At 45.5% G+C, this 13,387-nt stretch overlaps 1 protein-coding gene across 4 annotated transcripts in view; it reads right to left on the bottom strand.

The window, feature by feature from the left end:
• Nucleotides 1–4,451, bottom strand: part of SGSM3 (small G protein signaling modulator 3) — a 32,592-nt gene extending 28,141 nt beyond the window's left edge. Inside the window, exon 1 of one of the 4 annotated variants that reach the window (XM_075286820.1) lies at nucleotides 4,370–4,451. The gene's annotated coding sequence lies outside the window, so the exon portion shown is untranslated. Of the gene's footprint in view, nucleotides 1–2,045; nucleotides 2,067–3,791; nucleotides 4,075–4,369 lie in introns of those variants that run through there. The other 3 variants (XM_075286821.1, XM_075286822.1, XM_075286824.1) reach the window with 3 other exon arrangements.
• Nucleotides 4,452–13,387: the final 8,936 nt, after the last annotated feature.

Genomic DNA, 13,387 nt, shown 5'->3' with positions numbered 1-13,387 from the left:
TGGCGAAAGGGCCTTAGCAAATGTGGGCCTTTGTTCTCTATAGCCAGACCCCACAAATACTGTTTATATGGATAATCCACATATACATAGACAATGTACTATAACTCTGGTCTCTGATAGGCTCTCAGTTACCTAATGTTTAAGGGGTTATCCAGTTTCTAATATTAGACCTACAAGAGTCCGACAGCTGGGAGAGCTGCTACAAATCATACAGCGAGTGAGCCGTGCAACTCCCCACATGTTAACATTGACAGCCATCAATATTAGAAACTAGATGTAATAATAGATTACAAACATTTCATTTTTGCTGTGAAGTATGAAAATATTACTGCAATTAAAATCTTATCATCATGTAGCATCTAGCTAGACAAACCCTTTAATCTGACAGCTACCTCTGCAATGAGCTGGCTTCTGATGTGCCGATTAATAGGGCTCATAAATACTATATGTACCTAAATATATCGACCTCCTTGCATTATATTCATACCATCATTTTTCTTTTCAATAGTTTTTATTGTGTTTTTCCAGAATAACAAACAAAATAGGGAATAACAAGGATCACAAGAAATACCGCATTGATAGAAACAATATTGTCAATAGGTATTAAAGAGGACCTTTCATCAGATTGGGCACAGGCAGTTCTATATACTGCTGGAAAGCCGACAGTGCGCTGAATTCAGCGCACTATCGGCTTTCCCGATCTGCGCCCGGTGTAAAGCGCTATTGGTCCCGGTACCGTAGCGCTTTAGTGTCAGAAGGGCGCTTCTGACAGTTAGCCAGGGACGCCCTTCTGCCCAGCAGCGCCTATCACGCTGCACAGTGTGAGCGGGGAGGCACGCCCCCTCCCTCTGCTCACACAGCTCGTCCACACTTCCTCCCCGCTCACACTGTGCAGCGTGATAGGCGCTGCTGGGCAGAAGGGCGTCCCTGGCTAACTGTCAGAAGCGCCCTTCTGACACTAAAGCGCTATGGTACCGGGACCAATAGCGCTTTACACCGGGCACAGATCGGGAAAGCCGATAGTGCGCTGAATTCAGCGCACTGTCGGCTTTCCAGCAGTATATAGAACTGCCTGTGCCCAATCTGATGAAAGGTCCTCTTTAATGAATAAGTTTCAAAGAAAGCAATTTGACAGGATTTCCCTCTCAGGAAACCCCAGGAAATCTGGGCAATGTATTAGGTAATGCAAGAATACGGGCTGCTGAATACTAGATATACCAGAAATACCCCGTACTCAACAAGCATGCCAAAGTTTGAAAGATTTGCCTTTTGGGGTTCTGGTAAAGCTGGGTAGAACAACATATGGAGCTGCAATAGGGACTGTTAGTATCAAATATGCCTAACTAAAAACCCCTTTCAACTCCATAGTTGTCCCTTAAAGGGGTTTTCTGTTTTGTTTTTTAATTATAATATTTAAAAATTTTTTAGAAAAATGTATTTTAGTGCAATTAATTGGATAACAATTGCACCAAAATACTTTCAGCAGTGTTTTGAGTGATTTCTGGATTTCTCTGGGAGCTCCTGGTCTCATCTGCATTTGTTTACATGCTTCCTTAGCCTACAACTCCCATAATCCCCTCTCACTCCCCTCCGTTTCCCTAGTTAGACTGCGACTACTAGCCCCATCTATCTATCTGCCTACCTAACTCAGCCCCATTTCCTCCCCCCAATCAGTTTCTTTAGTCTCCTTTCCTCTCCCTGGTGTAACTCATGCACTGGAGCTGCTCCATTTCACTAAACTGCTCAGAGCTACAGTTTATAAATTAATCCTACAGACAGAGCTAGACATGAATTATATCACGCATCTTTTCTCCCTTTTAGTTTTCAGGGTTTAGTGTCCCTTTAAGGAGATATCTCAAGGTTAAAAGTTATCACCAAACCATGATATAGGTAATAAATGTCGGCTTGGTAATGGGACAGGACCAAAGAGAAACCCACTGATCATGAGAAAGGGGGTTCTGTGTCCCCGATATGACTAGACCAGAGGTCAAGCATGCTGCTACTCTTATCTCTATGCGATTGCAGAGAAATCAATTACTACTTACTATCTCAGGTTGTAGAATTGAATGGAACGGCAGCGCACATGATCCATAGCTGCTCTATTCATACAGGTGAACATGTATATGTCATCGTCATCAGTGTTTACACAGTACATCACCCTGAATCTGTTGGTACATTGTCATCTGTCATTTAACTTTTTCCCAAACAATCTTCTAGATAGAGAGAAAGGGAACCCCTAATGAATGATAACAGAGGGACCCCAGCCTATGGCTGACATCAAACAGATGACATACAATATAAGCTGCCACACACAATACAATACAATAAGCAGCACAGCGGCCCTGTATTCATCCATCTGGGTTACAGCTTATCATCAGGTACTGCAGCTATCATTGTCTCCATGACAGTATACATTTCCACCAAAGTGTTAACATTGTGACAGGTGCAGGAAAATACTTTGAGTTTTTCATGATCTCCAATGTAAATACAGAAAGGAAATTAAATTGTGTCCTGCATATACAACACCTGTCAGACAGAGCCAGATAGCAGCCCCAAGCAGCGGCTCCAGTCAGACCTGCTGGGTATGTCAGATATATAGTATATGTGTTTATAGACAACACTACCCCTGAATAGTGCAGAACTGCGCACCTATACTGTGGATCAGTGGTGTGCAATGTGCAGGCCTAGGCTTCCAGATGGAAACAGCTTTATACTGTGGTGTGATAGCAGTATCAACACTAGACTGACAGGAGTATATACACTAGACTGTGGACTGACAGCAAGCATATACATTACATGGTAGAATGACCAAAGTGTATGCTGGCTGCAGAGTATAAACTAGAACGTAGACTGCAACATATACCCTAGACCTTGGACTAATGGCAGCATATACGCTAGACCTTGGACTGATGGCAGCATATACGCTAGACCTTGGACTGATGGCAGCATATACGCTAGACCTTGGACTGATGGCAGCATATACGCTAGACCTTGGACTGATGGCAGCATATACGCTAGACCTTGGACTGATGGGAGCCTATATGCTAGACCTTGGACTGATGGCAGCATATACGCTAGACCCTGGACTGATGGCAGCATATACGCTAGACCCTGGACTGATGGCAGCCTATACGCTAGATCTTGGACTGATGGCAGCATATACGCTAGACCTAGGACTGATGACAGCCTATACGCTAGACCTTGGACTGATGGCAGAATATACGCTAGACCTTGGACTATTGGCAGCATATATACGCTAGACCTTGGACTGATGGCAGAATATACGCTAGACCTTGGACTGATGGCAGCATATACGCTAGACCTTGGACTGATGGCAGCATATACGCTAGACCTTGGACTGATGGCAGGATATATACTCTAGACCTTGGACTGATGGCAGGATATATACTCTAGACCTTGGACTGGAGGCAGAATATATGCTAGACCTTGTACTGAAGGCAGCCTATACGCTAGACCTTGGACTGACGGCAGCCTCTACCAACTAATTTTTACCAAAAGACAAAAACTTCATAAGGTTGCAGATAATATTGGGTTAAGGCATGCGGTCATCTATGTCGTGGCCTCCTGGTGGGTCTCCAAGGCACCCCTGTTGGCAATGACTGCACTAAACAGTGGACAGACCACAGAATTCCCATATAACTTTATGCTCTACCTTCGGACACGTTACAGCCATCACCTCTGTGCTACATCTGTCACATGTCCAGCTGACCCCGTCCACCTGGTAAGTTGTATGACGGACATATAACTCACAGGACGGACAGATAACTCACCACATATCACATGGATCCATAGATCAGTCCATTCCCTGGCGGATTACGTGTAGCCTGCGGGAGATGTGACAGCTAGGAGGCAGATGGCCGCTCAACCCACCCTAATACACAGGAGTGTGCCTTGTGAGAGGAGACCAGGGACAATGTGATTAAGCTGTGAGTCACCGGCATACGTCAGGGCCAGACGGCTCCTCCATCACACTGTGGCCTCCATTAACCCTTCTCCTGCCACTCAGCTCTATGGATTCCTCCTTCCGTGGGCTTTGCTGGGTACCAGGCACTGCCATAGAGAATGACTAGAGGTCCCAGTGATGGGGACTACTAGCCCTGTGCTGCCGGAGGATGGGAGGAATCATCCTGATAACTTGGCAGCGCTAGACCCCGTGCAGAATGTGCACCAGCAGCCCCATCATCCTCCACCACTCACTCAGGTCTCTACACATAGGATTGCCAGATCAGGATGCTGCCCGGGTCACCCGTCTACTGCAGGCGCCATCTCTCTCCTCGCAGGTCGTCAGCTGCGATCTCTTGCTTTCCTCCGTATACACACAGCTATGTCATACAAGAGAGTGCGGTACCGCGTCTTACCTGTCTCCGAGGGATCGGCTTGTCTCAGTCACTGAGCTCGGCTCTCTACAGGCTCCATTCAGCTGCGTCACCAGTGCGCATGTGCAGCACCAACACCCGACATAGCGAGCGCCTGCTGCTCCTACTGCGCGTGCGTCACATCTATCCTATTGCTACATATAGACATAGACAGACAGACAGACAGGCGATATCTTACCTTAGCTGTGGCAATGTCACATCTTGTTAACCACTTAAGTACTAAGTCTAGTTTGGCTTTAAGGGCCACAGGATTTTTCTCCGTTTTTCCATTGGCACATGCAGGCGGCCATTACTGAGGGGCCATTCACATCACGTTTTCTACATCCGTTTAACAGATACACCGTATTGACTATCTGTTTCCATAGAGATCAGTGTAATAAAGTCATTTATTTCTGTCTGGTTTTTTCTCAGGTTAAGACTAGGTTCACATTTACGTTGGAGTCGCAGGTTCTACTTAAAATCGGTGGAGAATAAAGTCATGTGGGAAGAGTTTACTCTGATGGTTTCCGTATAACCCAGCTGACCCCATTATAATCTATGGGGTCCGCAGATGTCCAATTGGAAACTGCTTTTAAGCCTAGGTTCACACCCGCGCCTTGTCTGCGCTTGGGGAGTCTATTCCCCATTCTGCTTTAAAAATGCGGAGAGAAAAGTCCAGTATTTTTCCACTGGCGGAAATATGGTGGACCCAGTCACCCCACTATAGTCTAAGGGGGCCGCGGATTTCCAGTGGGTAACCTCTTTTTTACGTGTATTAGGTTTCCGTTCGTACGGGTTCCCAAGCTGACCCCATGAAGGGAAACCCACATGCAGGGGTGAACCTAGGGTAAGCAGAAGTCTACATGCGGACCTGAACAATGGAGAGCTGAATGTTAGTGTAAACGGAATATATATTCACAGAGAAAAGTCGTGCACGGATTACTTTTCTCTCCGCCCGTTCCAATATAAAAACAATGGACCCCATTATAGTCCACAGGGTCCACCAGTGTGCGTGAGTAACTCTAAGTTCACACTGCCGGCAGAAGATGGAAACCTGTCAGAGCAGGTCCGGCGGTGAGCATTTTATGCTCTCCGCCGCGAAACCATTTTTTTTAAATCGGACACAGAGTACTGCATGTCCGACTCTGTGTCCAATTTTAAAAAAAACAGTTTTGCGGTGGAGAGCATAAAACGCTCACCGCCGCTCACGGCCGGACATCTTTTAAACCCATTCAAATGAATAGGCATGAATGAGTCCTGCAGGTTTCCGTCTCCTGCCTCTGTTTTGTGCAGGAAACGGAAACCTGCATAACGGAGACCGGGCGCAGATGTGAACTAGCCCTTACTGATGGTTTAGCAGTCCGGTTCTCTGTCATTTGGGTCCACCATGCACAGATGTGAACCTAGCCTCACAGACACAAAAGTATGGTATACTGTTATTGTTGTATCTTCCTACATGGCAGCTGGGACAGTGCCGGCAGCCACACAGTAGTGAAAAAGGGCTTGGGGACCTGGCGAGGAACCCCCAGCAAACTGACATCTGTGTATAGGGGATAAGTGTCCTTACCAGTACAACTCCTTTAAGTCACTGGAGGGAATTTATTATTTGTGTCTTCTTTTTTTTTTTTCTTTTTTTTTTTTTTTGCTGCCCCTTTTTAGCTCTGTGCCCTATTTTCTGGAGTGCATGTAACCCTTAAAGAGGACCTTTCACCACTTTTGGGCACAGGCAGTGTTATATACTGCTGGAAAGCTGACAGTGCGCTGAATTCAACGCACTGTCGGCTTTCCCGATCCGTGCCCGGTGTAAAGAGCTTACGGTGCCGGTACCGTAGTGCTCTATGGTCAGAAGGGCGATTCTGACCATTAGCCAGGAACGTCCTTCTGCCTCGCGGCGCCTATCGCGCTGTGCTGTGGAGCGGGGAGGAACGCCCCCTCCCTCTGCTCACACAGCTCGTCCATAGACGAGTATTATCAGGAGAGGGAGGGGGCGTTCCTCCCCGCTCCACAGCACAGCGCGATTGGCGCCGCGAGGCAGAAGGACGTTCCTGGCTAATGGTCAGAAACGCCCTTCTGACCATAGAGCACTACGGTACCGGCACCGTAAGCTCTTTACACCGGGCACGGATCGGGAAAGCCGACAGTGCGCTGAATTCAGCGCACTGTCAGCTTTCCAGCAGTATATAACACTGCATGTGCCCAAAAGTGGTGAAAGGTCCTCTTTAAGTACTATCATGGTGTCTATCATACACCAATCTCATACACATATTATTATGATACACACCATGATAGTATTTAAGGGTTAAATGTACCTACGGTAATTTACTAAAAAGCCACAAGTGTTGTAAATCTTGTAGAAATTCACCTCTAGACAACTGAGATTCCACTGCTGTCAGATAGTTTTTTTGTTTTTAACACTGTTCATGTACTATAATGCAATAGCAATTTTCGCGCTTTTTTTAATGAAAAAAAAAACCACATATCGTATAATGTTATACAAACACTTGGAAAATACTGCGCATGTAGCATAAAACTTTGAAAAAGTGTAAAAGTAGATGCAAATAGGTGCAAAAACTTTCCAAATGCCCCCATTGTTAAGGCCTATGGACTGCAACATTTGTGTGATATTTGATTTGTATTGGCCAAACCTGCTCATTTCGGCTCAGGCCCCACGTTGTGGAAACGCAGCTTTTTACAGTATCAGCAAAGTAAATGTCACGATTGTAAATTGTCATGTAAATGTTTGTTTAATATCACCCACAAAGTGAAAAAAAAAAAGCTGGGAAAGGCCGGGGCCCTACGGGACGTAAATGCCGCGATTTGCCCGCAGTGGAGATGCTGCGGGAAAAATTGTGGCGATTTACAGTGCAAGCAAAGGGGATGGGATTCATGCGAATCCCATGCCCACTTTGCGGAAGAAATCGCAGCGCAGCGCAGAGGAAAACTATGCAAGCTTTCTGTTAAAAGTTCACGCCGCGGTTCTTTCCGCAGCGTTTTAGCGCTGCAATTACAGCCTGTGGGGTCTTAGCCAAAAACTGTTTTTGAAAAATGTATATACTCAAGTATAAGCCAAATTTTTCAGCCTAGTTTATGTGCTGAAAAAGCCCCCCTCGGCTTATACTCGAGTCAGCAAAAAAAAAATAAAAAAATTATTTTTATTTTTTTTAAGGAGGCGGGTCTATGACCAGCCACAATATTAATGTATAGTATAGAATATAGAAAATAGTGCAAAAAAAATTAAAAGAAAATAATTTAAAAAATTAAACCAATTAAAAAAAAAAAAAATAAACGTTCTAAATCCCTCCTTTCCCTGGAATACATACAAAAGTAGAAAATGACTGTGAAACACATACACAATAGGTATCCTGTGTCTGAAAGTGCCCGGTCTACGGAATATAGGGTATCTGCAGTGCTCCTGTTCTGTTGGGAAGGGGTTAATAGGAGCACTGCAGATACCCTATATACAGCCAGACTGAATTCCAACAGGGGGAAGAAAAAACACCCCCTCCCCTTCTCCAGCACCCAGCATCTACTGCACCCAAAAACTCTGACCATTTTAATTTTTGAAATTTTCCAGTAGCTGCTACATTTCCCCCCCTAGGCTTATACTCGAGTCAATAAGTTTTCCCAGTTTTTTGTGGTAAAATTAGGGGCCTCGGCTTATATTCGGGTTGGCTTATACTCGAGTATATATATCAATTTTACTTGTGGAAACATGTATTATTTTTATTATTACTTATTATTGCTTGCGTTTTTTGCTGCATATTATACCTGCGGTTTGTTATATGGCACCTTAGACTTCAATGGGTTTGTCTGACTACTGAATTTGTATGGAGGCCTCCCGACTTCCCAATATCCTGGTTTTAACTGTCCAATCCTTTTGTTCTTAGAGCGAGAGCCACTATTCAGCTAAATGTGCACATGTATGGGGATGTCAGAAAGATAGCAGTCAGCCAAAATATGAGTATAGCAGGTTTTTTATAAAGGTTGTACCACACAGATTTTCTTTTTGATAACAATTACTGGACCAGTTATTGTGATCACCCCATAAACAATGAAATGCTTTTGAGGCTAAAGCCCCATGTTGCGGAAACACAGCTTTTTTTGTTACGGCGTTATGACCCAAAGCCAGCAGTGGATTGAGCAGAAGGGAGAAGTATAAGAGCTTCCTATATATTCCCAATTCCTTTTGTAGCCATCTTGGACTTTGGCTCATAAAACACAACAAAATCTGCAACAAAAAAAAGCTGCGTTTCCACAACGTGGGGTCTTAGCCTTAGTCAGATGACTGCATATTTTATGTGGTGCATATTCACCTTTGTAAACAGGGATCTGCTGTCATCAAATAATAAAATCATATAGGAAAGGAAGGACCACATTAGTGATTATTCCTCCCCATGTAGGTTAGATCAGACTGTGTAAAAGACCAACGCACTCATCTTCAAATGCAAAGTCTTAGGGTGGTTTCACTTCAATGTGTGCCGGTCTTACGTGCGCTACACATTGAAATCAATGGGAGGCTTTTAAACCCATTGATTTCAATGTGTAGCGCGCGTAAGACCGGCATACATTGAAGTCTATGGGATTCTGTTTTACAGCGGTCACTTTGACACGTGTTTACGCGTCTGAATGAGCAGAGTGTAACTTAGTGCGAAAGCAGCCTTAGGCCGGTGTCACAATGGGTTTTTTGTCCGAAAACTGAAGCAGAGGCCGCCTCAGTTTCCAGACCAAAAAACGGGTAGCTGCAACTGGATGCCGATGCAGTGCACCGGCATCCAGTTGCGCACTCTGCTACGGATTAGGCCCAATGAATGAGCCTAGTCGGGAGTGTCTTCAGGCGGATTCACAAGGCGAATCTGCCTGAAGAATGAGCATGTCGCTTTCAATGGGAGCCGTCTTTTTGATCAGGATTTTGAGGCAGGTATGTGATCGAGTTTAAAAAGGTCAATTTTTCACGGCCGTCTTGTACCTAATGGGTTGGCCGTTTTCATGGATCTGCCATACATTTGAGTGTAAGGAGGAATCCCTGACAACCGATAAAAATAGAACATGACTATATTTTGACAATCTATTACAACAGATCGTCAAAATAGCGGTTATGTGAATAGCCCCCATTTACAGACATTGAATGCAATGCTGCTGTAGTATCCCAGTACACTCCCTCCTGACATTATAGGAGTAGTTGTTGTATGCTATGTAATGTCATGCTTCTCACAATGTGCCGATACTGGGTATCACTATCTATTGTATACTCTGTATTTCCTGTGTGCATACATTGTGTTTATTGCCATGTACTATTCTGCTGCCACCTATGTTTCACTCTATGTAGGTGCATGTGATATAGGATCCCAATCACTCCATACACAGCACGAGCAGAACTTTCTAGCAAGCTGTGGGTGGAGACTTTAGCCCCGCCTTCCTCTTAGAAGGGGAAAGGAAACCAGAGCAGCCATGTTGTGGAGAGTGTAGTGTGTGAGGTAACTCCTGCCAAACCTAGGAGGTACATGGTGAATCTCACGCCCATGTAAGGTACAGATTCTCCTCTAGGACCATTCACCAGTCCATACAGAGGGGATAACAGCCATACTGCTACTGTCTCTAAGAAGGAGAGAACATGACAGAAAGGAGCAGCTAGAAAGGAGCCTTTCTGCATTTCTGGACCTAAAGAAGGCCTCCGGTCAAGTCCAGTGCTCTGTGGTTTCCAGGCCACGTGTCTTTTAGGTCTGTGTCCGGCTATCGGATACCGCGGCCCAGTAATCGTAACTAAAAAATTAGTCACCCGACGGGAGCCAACCAGTGAAGATCCCTTTTCTGTAACTATAATCTGGACTGTGTCTCCTCAATACTCTAAACTACAAAAACTGAGGAGAGTTGTGTCAGCATCAGCATTACCTGTCAGCTTACAAGGGAATCCTGCATCACATGCACCCGCTGTATTGTACATGAGACTGTATCACTGGGAGGTATGGCGGCACTATATGGTAGTCCTCCTCACATGCACCCGCTGTATTGTACATGAGACTGTATCACTGGGAGGTATGGCGGCACTATATGGTAGTCCTCCTCACATACACCCGCTGTATTGTACATGAGACTGTATCACTGGGAGGTATGGCGGCACTATATGGTAGTCCTCCTCACATACACCCGCTGTATTGTACATGAGACTGTATCACTGGGAGGTATGGCGGCACTATATGGTAGTCCTCCTCACATACACCCGCTGTATTGTACATGAGACTGTATCACTGGGAGGTATGGCGGCACTATATGATAGTCTCCTCACATGCACCCGCTGTATTGTACATGAGACTGTATCACTGGGAGGTATGGCGGCACTATATGGTAGTCCTCCTCACATACACCCGCTGTATTGTACATGAGACTGTATCACTGGGAGGTATTGCTGCACTTTATGAGAGTCCTCAGTAAAGAAACTTTTGGTTAACAAAGGACTGTCTTTTGCTATCCTACTTTTGAAAATTGACTTGCTGTGTGTCCTTTGAGAGGTGCCCCCCCCCCGCGTCTGGACCATCAATACAGCTACCGTGACCATTCCAATAGCTCAGCTATCAGAGGGACTACTCCCCCCATTAGGTCCTACTATAAGGGCTTGTTCACACGGGTGGCAGTGCGGCGGATTTTGGCACCGAGAGTGACACGGGTAGCCGCGTCACTCTCGGGTCAAAACCCACCTGCCACGACCGTCGCGCCTTCCCCCTCCGGAGTCGGCTAAAATAAATTGGCCAACTCCAGAGGTTGCTGCCACCAAGCAGAATCCGCCTGAAGAAAACACAGCTCGCTTCTTTTTTTGTGCTAGTGGCAACATGTCGCTAGCGGAAAAAAGAATGCTAGTGGTCTCCATAGACCACCATTGTGTGGAGGCGGATTTTGAGGCCAAATCCCCTGTCAAAATCCGCCTCCTTGCCCCCGTGTGAACTAGCCTTAACACCTGCATCCTCTGGGATACCACACTGCCTTTCGACGTCTGTTAAAAAAAAAAAATGGATCTCTTATGGCCATTTATCACTGTTGAGTGAATGTAGTTTAAGGCTGAGGCCCCAACTTGCGGAAACGCAGCTTTTTTTATTGCAGATTTTGTAGCGGTTTTTTGAGCCAAAGCTAGAAGTGGATTGAGCAGAAGGATAAGAACTTCCTCCATATTTCTCATTCCTTTTGTAGTCACTCCTAGGTTTGGCTCAAAAAACCGCAGCAAAATCTGCAATAAAAAAAAGCTGTGTTTCCGCAACGTAGGGCCTCAGCCTAAAAAGGTTTTTGGGGGACTTTACCTTACGATAGCTCATCAGCAGGGCATAGCTATAGGGGGGCAGTGGTAGCAGTTACTACCAGGATCTGGGTCCAGCGGGGGCCCCAAAGGTCCCTTTGACACAATCAGTGGATCTGTGTCCGCAGGCTTCTATTGGCCAATCAGATTTGATCAGCCAATAACAGCAATCGCCGTTGTGGGGAATCATGATTCCTCCTCAGGCATGGAGGATTGTTTGCTTTCATGGACATGGTGACCGAATAATGTTGCAACGTACTGTTATGATACATTGCACACCTTAGCTGTCATGCAGTAATAGTACATCACATGTCACTAAGGGGTTAAGACTGTTTACTCAACATTTGCATTTTCTAAAAATTAGAAAAGGTTAGTAAATCTGCCCCATGGGAAGGAGGGGGGCAGCGAATTTATCAAGTCTTAAGTGCTAGAATTCTGCCATTAAGTCACATAGATAGGAATTTGCAACTTTTTGGGCTTATTTCTACCAACCTTTTGTTACATTATATATACAAGTTTACAGAAAGGTAGGTGGGCATAGTTAGCCTGTCAAACTGATGGAAGCATTTTTTTTTTTTTAACATGATTTTTTAAAGTTACGAAAATTGTTGCAATTTTGAGTTGAGTATTAATGGAGGTGCTCATTGCAGTTAGGGCCCTTTCACATGGCTTAAGCGCTCAGCTCATGTGAAGGGGCTACTTCTGCCCCAGGAGCCAGTGCTTAGCTGAATTCATCGCTTATCACTGTTCCCCACTTCTGTCTCAGGGCCGACTGTGGTGTCAGGATTTGATGCTTGGAACAGACTGGTGAGTGACATGTGCACCTTACCACTGGTTCCTGGTGTGTCAATAACTACAATGAGCACCTACATAAGTACCGATGAAAGTACTCATCACGCTTCTAAAGTAAGGATGGTGCCTGTGGTCATGCGTAGACGTCTGTCCTGGGCAGGGGGGACCTGCATGCAGTGCAGCATGTAAAATAAAACAGTAGTTCTTAGCCACGGTACATAACCCCTGGGGTACGTGCACCAAAGGCTGAGAACCACTTGTGTAGAAAATGGAGTAACATCTCAAAACAGAAGTGTTAGATGTACAAATGTGCACATTTAGCAGCAATGATACATTTGGTGCAAGTTATGGCAAAGCAGACTACAGCTAAATTGACTGTATGGGCTAGTTCACGTGTTTCCGGGTGTGCAGATTCCGCTGCGGCGCGATACCAGTGCAGTGCACAGCATCCCATCGCAGCTTTCTGCTCCGGATTAGGCTCAAATGAACGGACCTAGTCTGGAGGGTGCTGTCGCGAGGCGGACACCACGGCTGACTCAGCCACAGACTCCGTGGGTGCCGGCATATGCGCGCACATTAAAAGCAGTAGGTAAAAAAATTTTTTTAAAAAAAACAAAAAACAAGCCTCCCATTGATTTCAATGGGTAACACGCATATGCCAGCAGCCATAGAAATCAATGGGATCTGTTTTTACGCCGCTCATTCTGAACGAGTTTACGTTCAGAATGAGCGGAGCGTAAACTCCGTGTGAGGGCTCCCTTAACCCGTGATATCTCAAAATCTAGGTGGGCTACAAACACGATCTTTCGTCTTGCTTTCTAGCCCCTACGACTTCGGAATTACAGGTGTTACAAGTGGCTGGTATCTCAGCAGACTCTCTGAACGTATCCTACTCAGGATAAAATGCCCTTTGCTAAAAGCCCGTTTAGACGGGGGT

This window comes from Leptodactylus fuscus, chromosome 9 (genome assembly GCF_031893055.1).
Source record: "Leptodactylus fuscus isolate aLepFus1 chromosome 9, aLepFus1.hap2, whole genome shotgun sequence".
In the NCBI taxonomy this organism is placed as follows: Eukaryota; Metazoa; Chordata; class Amphibia; order Anura; family Leptodactylidae; genus Leptodactylus; species Leptodactylus fuscus.
The sequence above is the reverse complement of the archived record's forward strand: the minus strand, read 5'-3'. Positions and strand labels throughout refer to the sequence as shown.